The sequence below is a fragment of the Danio aesculapii genome, chromosome 17, assembly GCF_903798145.1.
Source record: "Danio aesculapii chromosome 17, fDanAes4.1, whole genome shotgun sequence".
Taxonomy (NCBI): Eukaryota; Metazoa; Chordata; class Actinopteri; order Cypriniformes; family Danionidae; genus Danio; species Danio aesculapii.
In genome coordinates, this window is record NC_079451.1 from 48,191,831 (window position 1) to 48,205,659 (window position 13,829).

Below are 13,829 nucleotides of genomic sequence, written 5' to 3' on the forward strand. Positions count from 1 at the left end.
TAAAAAAAAACCCTGCTGGAGTGTCACAGTCATCTGTCATCATGGGAATCGTCTGCCTGACCTAAAGCAGCAACTAGACTGATTGATTCATTAAGATCTGAGACACCTCTCCTCAGTTATTCAACATCAGCACAAGTGCACACTGGGATATGTGGACAAAAACGCCTCATTACAGAGTCTTCAGGGCAGGTTTATATTGATATTCCTTATACATTCCGGTTAAGATTTGTCCTAAGCTGAAGTATTAAACTGGTGAAATTAACTGTCGCCTGACTGACATTCAGACTCACACGCAGACTCTTAAAGGGCACCTCCATGATAATCAACTATATTGTAAGCTGTTTGGACTGAAGGTGTGCAGGTAAAGTGTGTCCACAGTCATATTTGAGTGATGGAAACACAATAAGTCTCTTTTTTAAATTCCTGATGTTAAAATAAGATCCAAATTCCTCCCATTTTGAGGCCGACATAGGAGGTTTGATTGACAGCCATGATTGAATTTGATTGACAGCCGAGTATTAACATGTCTCCGTAGTAAGGCTTATAATCATATCAACAAGACAGGACGTGCACAAAGCAACCGGGATTAAAAGATCTGTTCAGCTCTCTGTGATCATCTGCACCTCGAGAATGAGTTTTACATGTGTAAAATGTTTTTAAATCAGTGCATGTTTGTAATAAAGACAGTAAAATCAATGTAATTGATCCCCAAAGCTGCATAGAAGACGCTTCAATCCCTGTTTGTGGACGTTAAATCAGGCTTATTTTATACATTAATATAACAGATGTCCATTCAACAATGTATATTAATGTGTCTCCTGTCACATTTGCTGTGCACAAACAGTGCAAAGCTAAACGTCTGTGTGTGTGTGGGAACTTTATAACAACATTGTATGTGACTCATCATTGCAGAAAGGCTTGCATTAACTTCACAATAACTATACAGTATCAATTAACAGTTGGGAAAGTTCTTACTGTGGTAAGGGAGATCATTCAGAAGACCTATGGAACCCGCATGGACCCAAGATTCTTAGAGAAATCAGTCTAGTTTGGTGAAGGAAAAATCATGGTTAGGGGTTACATTCAGTATGGGGGCGTGTGAGAGATCTGCAGAGTGGATGGTAATATCAACAGCCTGAGGTATCAAGACATTTGTGCTGCCCATTACATTACAAACCACAGGAGAGGGCAAATTCTTCAGCAGGATAGCGCTCCTTCTCATACTTCAGCCTCCACATCAAAGTTCCTGAAAGCAAAGAAGGTCAAGGTGCTCCAGGATTGGACAGCCCAGTCACTAGACATAATCATTATTGAGCATGTCTGGGATAAGATGAAGGAGGAGGTATTGAAGATGAATCTAAATAATCTTGATGAACTCTGGGAGTCCTGCAAGAAGGCTTTCTTTGGCATTCCAGATGACTTTATTAATCAGTGATTTGAGTCATTGCGGAGATGTATAGATGCAGTCCTCCAAGCTCATGATGGAGTCAGACACAATATTCACTCTGTTTCCACTGCAGCATGACTATATTCTATACTGGACATTATTTCTGTTCAGTGACAAGACTTTTGTCTAAGTAAAGTCAGACCTTACTGTCCTAATGAAATCATTCAAAATCAGGGCAAAATCATATTTTATTTTGGTCCAATAAGCGTAATCTAGAGGCCTTTACCTTTCATATAAGTCACTTCTGATACCAAATCATCAACTAGAATTCAAATTATTTGTTGTTCCTAAAACTTGGATAGGCGGCAAGACCTTTTTCAGGTAGTGTACACACACGCACACACACGCACGCACGCACGCACACACAAAGTTGTGCTTTGGACCAGCCTAAAAAACAACAGGTTACAAGTAAATTTTCCCTCAAATTATATTTTTGACTTGGTTGAAACAGAAAATTTTAATTTGATGTTATTCAAAATATTCATTTTCCCAAAGAAAAATAATTACATCCACTCAAATGTAAAATAATGTTTTCCTAGATTTTTTTCATCTTAAATATTTATTTTTAAAAAACAACAACAGTAATATATATTTTTACAATAAAATCAAAGTAAAGTACTTGCTATGTAAGAAAGACACAGTAGGGGCGACGCGGTGGCGCAGTAGGTAATGCTGTCGCCTCACAGCAAGAAGGCCGCTGGTTCGAGCATTTCTGTGTGGAGTTTGCATGTTCTCCCTGTGTTCGCGTGGGTTTCCTCCGGGTTTTTGTTCGGGAATTGTCCGTAGTGTATGAGTGTGAATGAGTGTGTATGGATGTTTACCAGAGATGGGATGCAGCTGGAAGGGCATCTGCTGCGTAATACATATGCTGGATAAGTTGGCGGTTCATTCCGCTGAGGCGACCCCGGATTAATAAAGAGACTAAGCCGAAAAGAAATTGAATGAATGAATGAAAGACACAGTAGTTGAACTCAGTTGCACTCAGTTTCAGTGTAATAAAGACCTGGTGTGATGCCTTATAAGACCAGTGAGTTTCATCGTGCTTCAGTTTCATGATAAATCCTCAAAAGCTCAATGACGAGTGTCAAATCTGAGCTCCAAACAAGCAGGTCTAACAGCTCAAGCGCGGCGGATGACACACAAGGCACGAGTCCTGACAGTTAATCGTGCATTTCTGAAAGCCCTCAGTTTTGGGTTTGAAAGACAGCAGTTTGCAGCTCGTCCCTGAAGTGGGATCCATCTCGACACTTCGTCTGAAAGATGAGAAAGATTAAGCAGCCCGTGTTCAACAGCTCCCAGATTCCTCGTCCTCCTCTGCGGGGTGTGAATTATACATTGATGATCGGGGGAGGGGTGAACGTCTTTTTGGTAATGTCAGTTTATGTAATGTATGTCTCAGTGAACCACATTTTTATATTTAAATCACATCTTGATTAAACTTATTTAGGTTTTCAGTGTTATATTGAGTGTAATGGCGACACGGTGGCTCAGTGGTTAGTACTGTCACCTCACAGCAAGAAGGTCGCTGGTTCGAGCCTCAGCTGGGTTAGTTGGCTTTTCTGTGTGGAGTTTGCATTTCCTCCCCGTGTTGGCGTGGGTTTCCTCCGGGTGCTCCGGTTTCCCCCACAGTCCAAACACATGTGCTATAGGTGAATTGAACTAAATTGGCCATAGTGTATGACTGTGTGTGAATCATAGACTGTAAAATATATACGTAGTGTCCGTGACATCAACCATAGGTTTATGAAAGAACGCAAAGGAAGCTACAAGTAAGTGTGGCCAATTGTCCCCATTTTGTTCGCGCGTCATCCCACCGACCGGGGGATACCAAAGAAGGGCAAAGAGGCGGAGCGTGACCGGAGCTACAGATGCCTGCTAGCATTTTGCTTAGACAGGCTTTTCTTTGGGAGCACATTTAAAAACAACCAAGGTTGACCAAAGTGCTGTACATAGTCTTTTTGGAGTTAACAAGAAACTCATGATGTTGTTTTTCAAAGCAGTTCTTGAAAGCATTGTCAGGTATGGTATCACAGTGTGGTTTGGCAACCTATCTGTTCAGTGTAAATCTAAATTGATGCATCACTTCTTTAAGAAAAATAAGCATGGAAAATTGTTGGGCACGATGAATATTTTAATCCTCAAGTTTTATATGAGAATTGTGTCCTCAATCAGGTGGAAAGGATTGTAAACGATCTAACTCATTTTTTGTTTCCACATTACGAACTGCTTCCCTCTGGTAGAAGATATAGAGTCCCAAAGTGTAGGTTAAACCGTTATAAGAAATCCTTTGTACCTGTATCAGTGGGTTTACTTAATAAGAGTCTATCTTAATTACCATTATACATTTTGTAACTGTTGTATTTTGTATTGTTTTTATCGCTTGTTTTTAGTGAATGTCTGCAGCAATATGGCGATGCCCATAACAAATTTCCTGTCAAGGACAATAAAGTTTTACTACTACTACTACTACTACATAGGAGTACTAAAGACAGAGAAGCAGAATATAAAAGAAACATTTAACAAATAAAAGTAATAAAACAGTAATCAAGGAGTGTTAAAAATTAAAGAAAATTAGATAGGTCTTTAAAACAGACTTAAACACAGAAATGGAGGAGGAAAGTCTAATGTGAATTGGTAGAGTGTTCCAGAGTTTAGGACCAGCAACAGCCAACGCTTGATCATCTCGTTCTTTAAGGTGTGTTCTGGGCATGGTGAGTAAATTGAGAACATGAGTTCTCAATGATCGAAAGAGGGTATACGGACAAAGCAAGTCTGTAAGGTACCGAGGAGCAAGATTATTGACGGCTTTGTAAACGAATAATAAAAATTTAAATCAATTCTGTACTTAATGGGTAACCAGTGAAGTGCAGTTAAAATCGGAGTTACCGACTCATACTTGCGGATGCCAGAGAGTAGTCTAGCAGCCGCATTTTGCACCGGCTGCAGACGAGAGAGAGAGAAGACTGAGAAATGCCAAAATAGAGGGAGTTACAGTAATCTAGATGTGTTGTTATGAAGGCATGAATCACAGTTTGAAAATTTCTCTGGGATAAAAATGGCTTGACTTTAGACAGTTGTCTGAGGTGGTAAAAGCAGGATTTTACGACAGTACTGATCTGTTTGCCAAATTTTAACTTTTCATCAAACATAACACCGAGATTTCAGGCACACTGGGTCATATGTGGGGCAAAAGATCCCACACTGACATTTAACAGAGAATTTTCTTTGTGCCCAAATACAATTAGTTCAGTTTTGTTTTCTTTTAAATGTAAAAAATTGCTTGAGAGCCAAAGTTTAAGCTCCTCTAAGCAAGACAGGAGTGGTTGTAAGCCATTTACATCTTTTTGTTTTAGAGTGTCATCCGCATATAGATGGAAGGAAACTTTATATTTATTGAAAACGGAAGCCAGGGGGAGCATATACAGGGTGAACAATACAGGCCCAAGGATTGATCCCTGTGGAACTCCACAGTTGAGAGGAAAATTGGATGAGGATTGAACCAACAGGCTGATAACACTGTATGACAATGCTTCAGATGACTGTTCTTGAGCCTACAGCTAATCAATCTGTCAGAACCTTGAGTGCATTACAGGTCAAAAGAAAAATATAAATGATAAATGATCTTTAATAAAACACATACATTTATAGAGAAGGTATATAAGTATATAACTTCACTCACCTGGGAAACGGAGGCCACGTGAACGGTTTGTGAGCACAATTACGTGCACACAACATGCCATATCATCTGATAATTGTAGGAAATAATCCCAAAATGCAACTGACTGTGAAAAGCCACATAAAACAACACAAAAATATGATGTATATGCTGAGTTCAGCAGCTAATCAGCCGGAATCAGCTGAGGTGACGTGATGGCGATGAGCCAGACCTAGCTGTCACTCAAGTGGCCACGCTCTTAGTTATGCAGACGTAATAAAACCTAGTATAAAGGAAACGAATGAGTTTAAAAAAAAATTTACCCCCCCACACAGTTGTCAATGAGGGATAATAACAGCTATATGAACCAAAATCGTTCTTTGTACCAGGCTGTAAACCTTTTTTTCTGCAGTAAAGTTGGCCTTTTTTTACAGTGGGCTCAATAGATATCTGCTCTATTATTGACTAGCGGGATTTCGATAAATTGCAGTTTCAGTTACTTCTGTATTTACTTCACAAGGGAGAGCGGGAGGTTGCCACTTGGAGTGAATGAGTGTGTATGGGTGTTTCCCAGTACTGGGTTGCGACTGGAATGGCATCCGCTGTGTAAAACATATGCTGGAATAGTTGGTGGTTCATTCCGCTGTTGTACCTCTGATAAATGACTGAAAAAGGGCTGAAATTACGTGGGAGAAATAACAAAACGGGAGGGTGGCGGGAGATGGGTCTGAAATACGGTAGACTCCCGGGAAAAACGGGAGGGTCGGCAGGTATGTATATAACGACCCAGGCTCATTGCGGATACGTACCCAGATCTACATTTCTGGGAACAGCAAAATACGTAACTGGAGGTTAGTCTGCTCGCAGTTTTTGTTTTTACAAATCCACCAGAGGCAGCTGTGTGCATGCTGTGTCCTCTTCTCGAGTGAATCCACCAGAGGGTGCAATATACACTTTAGCCGACCAGCTTGCTGTCAACTGAATGATACACCCACACCCTTCCCTAAACCCAACTGATAGTGTTTTGTTTCACCTGGAGGTGGCACAGTGGCTCAGTGGTTAGCACTGTGGCCTCACAGCAAGAAGGTTGCTGGTTCGAGTGAATTGAATAAACTAAATTGGCCGTAGTGCATGAGTGTGAATGAGTGTTTCCCAGTGCTGGATTGTGACTGGAAGGGCATCCGGTATATTAAACATATGCTGGAATAGTTGCCGGTTCATTCTGCTGTGGCGAACCCTGATAAATAATGAGACTAAGCCAAAAAAAATGAATAAATGAATGTTTAATCTGCTTTCTGGAACCGTTCATCGTTGGGCTGGCACCCCATTGTTGTTGTCAACTCCACTCTGCGTCTCAAGTCCATCAGCATACGCAGCGAGCTACTTGGCAAACTGATAACACTGGAAAAGCTGTTCATACGGAGGTAAACGACTGGTAGTGCTTAAAGGAACAGAAGCCAAAGCGTTCATTTTACAGACAAAATGGAGCCAGTCGTACCTCTGGAAACACATTTCACATTCTCCAGATATGCAGACAGGGGTACGTATCCACAATAAACCTGTGTTGATATATAAGTAGGTCCCATAATGCAATTCACAACCGTAAATAAATGGTAAACACTTGTGAATCACATATGTTTTTGCATTGCATATAAATGTCGGACCCTCAATATATTTAGTTTTGGCATCCTCCAGGGGGGATCAAGCGTTAATTATGGGGGATAAACCGCCCCAAACCCCCCTGTAATTCACACCGTGCTCCTCAAGATCCAGACCTCATATAAACTGCAGCATGATGTAGGGTGAGACTGGCAGCTGTCACCCGTGTCTGATGGGTGTTTGCCAGAGGCTGGGTCTCCGTGGAAAGACTGTCAGTGCTTCTGTGAAGTCAAGCACATCTTCATGAAGTCTGCTGAAGAAGAAAAAAACTGGACCGTTCAGTCACAACTGACTCCGCTTTTCTCACTGGCCGGTGTCGAGGAGAAAAAAAAAAAACGCCTGGAGAACTTTGCAAACTTTCAGCATAATTAGCCGCATTAAACAGACAGTGTTTCAGAGGCATTGCATTATAATTCTTTAATAATGCATCCGCCTCTAACGGCAGACGGATGGAGGTTTCGCCGGCTGTAAACACAGATTCTGTTGTTTCGCAGAGGATGATAATTAGCTTGAATGTGCTTTCGTTTAGGAGGCCTGTTACAGTGTCTCAACGTATCAAGAGCGCAATCATTCCACAGCGTCGTCAAGTTTTTAATTTTTAATTCCCTGGCATATGAATAAAACAAGCCGGCTGACTAGTTGTGATTAGTTTTGGCATTTCTGCATACATTTGCCGTTTTCCGACTCGCTGTGATTGAATTAGCCGCAGTTTGACTGCAGAATCACGCTGAGAGGAAACGCCAACAACTGCACAATGACTAAAGAGCTTTATTGAAATTAGATTTGTGTTTCCTGAAGGAAATAAGAGTTCTTGCAGAGAGCAGTGAATGAGGTTTTGGGTTACTTTAGATTTTGATTGTGCGTAAATATTGCATGAAGTGTCTTGTTTTTTTTTTTTTTGTAGTTTCTCATGTGTTCATTGCTAAATTGAGCAGGAAAGATATAGGCTAGAAGTATTAGTGTGATGTAAAAAATGAAAATAAATCAGGTAACACTTTAAAAATAATGGTCCATTGGTTAATGTTAGTTAAAGAGCCCATATTATACATGAAATAGGGTCATATTTTGGTTGTAAGGGTCTCCAACAACAGTCTAATATGCATGCAAGGTCAAAAAACACTTTGATGGTCTTATAATCTGCATTTATTTTTACCTAATTATCCCAGCGACTCTCATATGAATCGTTCAGCGATTCATTTGTTCCCAAACCCCTCCTCAGCGCGAAGCTAATCTAAGCTGATTGGACCGATGACAGCCTGCTGCGATTGGTCGAAACTGACAGCCTTCAGCGTGAGACAGAGTGAAATGGCCAGCTGCTAATCAACAATATAAAAGTAGTCACAGTGCATACACGCTTCATAGTGTAAGGTGTGGATTTTGGCTGCCAGTGGGTGAATGTAAATACAGACGATGGGCTAGAAAATACAGACGACTAACTATTTTATTGAGCAAAAACTCCACAGCTGGCGATCCGTAAACAAAGCGCGTCGCGTTTTCAACGTGGCTTTACACGCGATATGAGAAAATAAAGAGTTAACCTGACACAGTTCACGCGGTTACAAATAACAAAACACAACTAAATACATCATTTGCAAGCTAGAGTAAACGAGGCAACAATTTTAATTGCACATACTTACACTGGTGAAATGGGGGTAGAAACTGATCCATAATACACTGATCCATGTTCTGTCAGTCTTTACTGATCCTTCCTTTAACAAACTGATGAAGTCTTCTTTGTAAGCATGTAGTTTCCAGAAGCACTCGAACTGGTCAAGGCTGGGCTATATTGCTGAGGTTTCATCTTTGGGTAGACTGTCAGAAATATCCATCTGCACAGTGTGACTTCATTCGACCGGTGTGTGTGTGTGTGTGTGTGTGTGTCTTTTTTGTGTTAGTGGGCGAGGCCGCAGGTTTCAAATCTCCCTGGTTTGCGCGCGCAACTACTTGTGTTTCGTAGCTGCGTCATCGCGAAACACCTAATGACTCGTTATCAAGACGACTCGTTTGAAGCACTATGAGTCGACTCCTTTATAGATGACTCAATAGTTTTAAACACTGTACACTTACAGATTTAAGCCTTAGCGGGACATTTCACTTCACTTAGAGCTGTGTTACACACTATATGGAAGGGCGTTTTCAAAAACCCATAATATGGGCTCTTTAATGTATTTACTAACCTAAACAAACAATTATTAATTCATTTATTATGGTATTTTTTCAACTATGTTAACTTTCGTTAAGGTTAAGTTAAATAACATTAGTTTCTGTTAACTCATTGTGCATTAACTATTGTAACTAACGTTTTAATAGTGCATTAGTTCATGTTGAACTACGATTAATAAATTATTCATCCATTCATTCATTAATTTTCTTTTCTGTTTGGTCCCTTTATTAATCTGGGGTCGCCACAGCGGAATGAACCACTAGTTTATCCAGTACACGTTTTACACAGCGGAAGCCTTCCAGCTGCACTTATCACTGGGCGCAGCGAAAAGGAGCCAGATTAAACAAGATGATTAGACATTTAAAAAAGCGAGTGATTGGTCAATAATTACAGATACAGATAGGTCATGTTTTGATCTTCGATTGGTCTCACACAATCATGTGATGTGATTTCGCAGGTCAGAGTTCACCAAGCTTGAACTTTCCAACGCAGCGAACTGCGAAACTTGTTGCACGAGCTTACGTGGATGAGGAGATTCCCCCAATGTAAGCGCTTTGAGTCTCCAGGAAAGTGCTATATAAATGTAAGGAATGATTATTATTATTATTATAACAACCAAAAAATAATACTACAATAATATTGTATTGTATTGTAATACAAGTACTACTAATAATACCCTAACATGATAACCATGTTTGGTTAAACAACTAGCAAGCATCACCACTACCGTCCCTAACACGTTCACACTTTTACTGCAGCGTTCTTTAACTTCAGGCCAGAAATGTGATTTAAATCAACCTGACAAAAGCCAGTCCCGCAGCAGCGAGATGTTTACGAGTTTGCTGAAAAAGTTGTGTGAGAAGCGCAGCGAGAGGGAAACCGGTGACGCTGTCAATCATGCAAACGGACAGGCTGAAAACACCGCCGGCGGCATGACTCAATCATCCACAACATCACAAAAACCATCTGCAAACACTACAGAAACAGCCATCCATTTCAAGCTGCGTGGTGGAATTGTGGGATAGCCTACATGTGGCTCTTTTCCCCTAAAGTTAGTTATTACTCTAATACTGTCTTTTATACTGTCTGTGGTGGAAAGAGTAAAATCATACTCAAGTAAAAGTACCAACCATTCTGAAAACATACCCCTATATACATTTCTGGAGAGCGCCAAATGTGTCCCAGGAGCTACGTTTTGAGTGCCATTCATGCCTGCTCTTCTCGTGTAAATCAACTAACTGACTGACTGACTGATCGACCAACCCACCCTCCTCCTTCCCTAATCTGTGAAAATAGTGTTTTAAAAAGCACAGATTCACCCACCAACCCACTTCACGAAACCCAACAGATGGTGTTTTTTGAAAGCAAAAAGAAAAGCCCTCGCCTGATAAGGTCAGAATTTGGCATAAACAACATGAAAGCATGGGTCCATCCTGCCTAGTTTTAACAGTTCAGGCTGCTGGTGGTGGTGTAATGGTGTGGGGGCTATTTTCTTGGCACACTTTGGGCCCATTAGTCCCAATTGAGCATCGTGTCAGCGCCACAGCCTACCTGAGTATTGTTGCTGACCATGTCCATCCCTTTATGACCACAGTGTACCCACCTTCTGAAGGGTACTTCCAGCAGGATAACGCACCATGTCATAAAGTGTGAATCATCTCAGACTGGTTTCTTGAACATGACAATGAGTTCACTGTACTCAAATGGCCTCCACAGTCACCAGAGCTCACTCCAATAGAGCACCTTTGGGATGTGGTGGAACGGGAGATTCGCTTCATGGATGTGCAGCTGACAAATCTGCAGCAACTGTGTGATGCTATCATGTCAATATGGAGCAAAATCTCTGAGGAATATTTCCAGTACCTTGTTGAATCTGTGCAACAAAGAATTAAGGCAGTTCTGAAGGCGAAAGGGGGTCCAACCCGGTACTAGTAAAGTGTACCTAATAAAGTGGCCAGTGAGTGTATGGCGACTTTGAGCGAGTTTAGCTTGAATGATAAAAGCTATTGCAGATTTCTGAAAGCATAAACCCATCTAGCTGGCAGGACTTTGCGTGTTTTTTCATATGAGAGAAACATTTGATGTCTCATTCAGTCTGGATGTAATTGCTTTTTACTCCCTGGAGTTTCACTGTTTTATCACAAACACCATTTATGAGCATTAAATACTGCATGCAGAAGTAATCCGAAAGAACCCACTTGACCCCTGAGATAAATGATCCGTTTTGTTTTTCAGACGCAGCTACAGTGTTTCTTTGCTAGTTTAAAATGATAAGACATCATTAAAGTATTTAGTGGAGCGGAATATAATGTAATGTTTCCACAGAACAAAAAAATGTATCCTGCTGCTGTTTATTTAAGATAGGTGACTTGTCAACCCAGGCTCATTCTGAAAACGTAGCCCTGTAAACATTTCTGGAGAATTCCAAATATGTCCCTGGAGGTGTTTTTCTGCAGTTTTTGTTTTCGCGAATCCACCAGAGGCCGCTGTGTACGCTTTTTCAGATCTCAAATTTCTCTCGCAATTACCATTCCTGGCTGCTGTTCTCGCTGAGGCCGCTGTCACCTGACTAACTGACTTATTGACTGATGATCGACTGACCTACCCGCCTCTTTCCCTAAACCCAACTGATAGTGTTTTCAAAAGCACCGATTGACCCACCCATGGACTTCCCTAAACCCAACCAACAGGCCCTCGCCTGATTTACCACATTTTCAGATTTCACCACATTCTCATCCTGTTATTTACTTGTTTATTTTATTTTTGTCTTTTGTTTTGGTCTTACCCCCTTTCTGGAACCGCTCTTTGCCGGACTTAAACCCCATCATCATGGCCAGCTCCACTCACATCTCAAGTCCACTGTCGTATGCAGCGAGCTAACTGGACAAACAGGTAACAGCTGAAAAGCCGTCCATATGGAGATAAGCGGTCAACTGGTAAGCACAAAAAGGAACGGTGTCATACCGCCCCATAGCATTCGTTTTAAAAACGAAATGCAGCCATAGGTACTTCTGGCTACATAATTCGAGATCTACAGAAATGTATATAGGGCTACGTTTTCAGAATGAGCCTATGTTGTGAAAAAAAAATACTATACTAATTAATAGTAAATACTATAGTGTTTTTATACCATAGTAAAGTGTGTATACTATGGTATTTATAACTCTTTGTTGAACTATGATTAATAAATGCTTTACAAATGTATTCATACTTAGTTACTGTTAGTTAAGACATTAACTAATGGATCATTGTTCTAAAGTATTACCATAATTTAAATATGTATGATATATTCAGGTGCCATGGTGGCTCAGTGGTTAGCACCGTTGCTGGTTCGAGTCCTGGCTGGGTCAGTTGGTATTTTTGTGTGGAGTTTGCATGTTCTCCCCATGTTGCTCTGGTTTCCCCCACAGAGATGTGCGCTATAAGGGAATTGGATAAACTAAATTGGCCGTAGTGTGTGAACGTGACAGTGTATGGGTGTTTCTGGATTGTGACTGGAAGGGCATTCGCTGCTGTGAATCTGCTTTTTTTTCGTATTGTGACGCATTTCCTAGAAAAAAGGACAACACAGGCTCATTGTAGATACATACTGTACCCCTGTCAAGATTTCTGGACAGCACAAATTTTGTAGCCGGAGGTATGTCTGGCTGCATTCATTTATTTATTCATTTTCTTTTCGGCTTAATCCGTTTATTAATATGGGGTCGCCACAGCTGGAACTTATCCAGTACGTGTTTTATGCAGTGGATGCCCTTACAGCTGCAACCCATCACTGGGAAACACCCAAACACACTCATTCCCACACATACACTACGGACAATTTAGCCTTCCCAATTAACCTATAGCGCGTGTTTTTGGACTTGTGGGGGAAACTGGAACATGCGGAGGAAACCCACGCAAGCATGGGGAGAACATGCAAACTCCACATAGAAATGCCACCTGACCCAGCTGAGGCTCGAATCAGCAACCTTCTTGCTGTGAGGTGATTGTGCTACCCACTGCGCCACCGTGCTGCCCCGTCTGGCTGCATTTCGTCTATAAAAATTAAAGCTATGGGGTGGCCACTGATGGCTTCTGTTCCTTTTCGCGCTACCAGCTGGCCACTCTGTATGGACGGCTTTTCCTGTGTTACCAGTTTGCCCAGTAGCTTGCAGCGTACGTCGGTAGACTTGGGACAATGGAGCAGAGTTGACCATGACAACAGGGCTCAAGTCTCACGAAGAATGGTTCCAAAAAACAAGGGGTCTATTCTTCATGTGTGGATTACTCAGTTAGCTGGATTTGGTTATTGACGATTTGACACAATCCAGGAACGTTTCATTCTTCAAAACTCATCTGAGAGTTGTTGTCTTAAGGCCGGCTCACACTGTGGGATTTTTCATAATCCTGAACAATTGCAGCATGTCAGACTACACAAACATGTCTCCCATGTCACACTGTAACATCTCAGCTATCATAAAGTCAGTCTGAATGACAATGAAGACGCGCCAAGCTCGAAAGTGGAACAGGAAAGGTGTACTAGGAGGATCCAATTAGGCAAGTAAAAATACTTTATTGAATATATGTAATCAGCCACGCTCCAATTTCCTTGGCGGAGCTCAGCGAGAACTCGCGCGGCCTCTCTCCCGGAGGCTGCATAATCAAAGACTTTCTCTAATTCCTCCGAGAACAAGTCGAACGAAGAACAGCAGGGGAGTTTTTGCTCCCACACAGAGGTCCCCCACAACGTGGCTTTTCCGGAAAGGAGCGTAATCGCAAAAGCAACCTTGGATTGCTCAGTGGAAAACAAAGATGGTTGGAGGGTCATGTATAGGGAAAACTTAGCCAAGAAGGATCGACACAGCTGTGGTTCTCCGGAGTAGCAAGACGGGTGAGGAAGGCGAGGTTCAGGTGGATGGCTCATC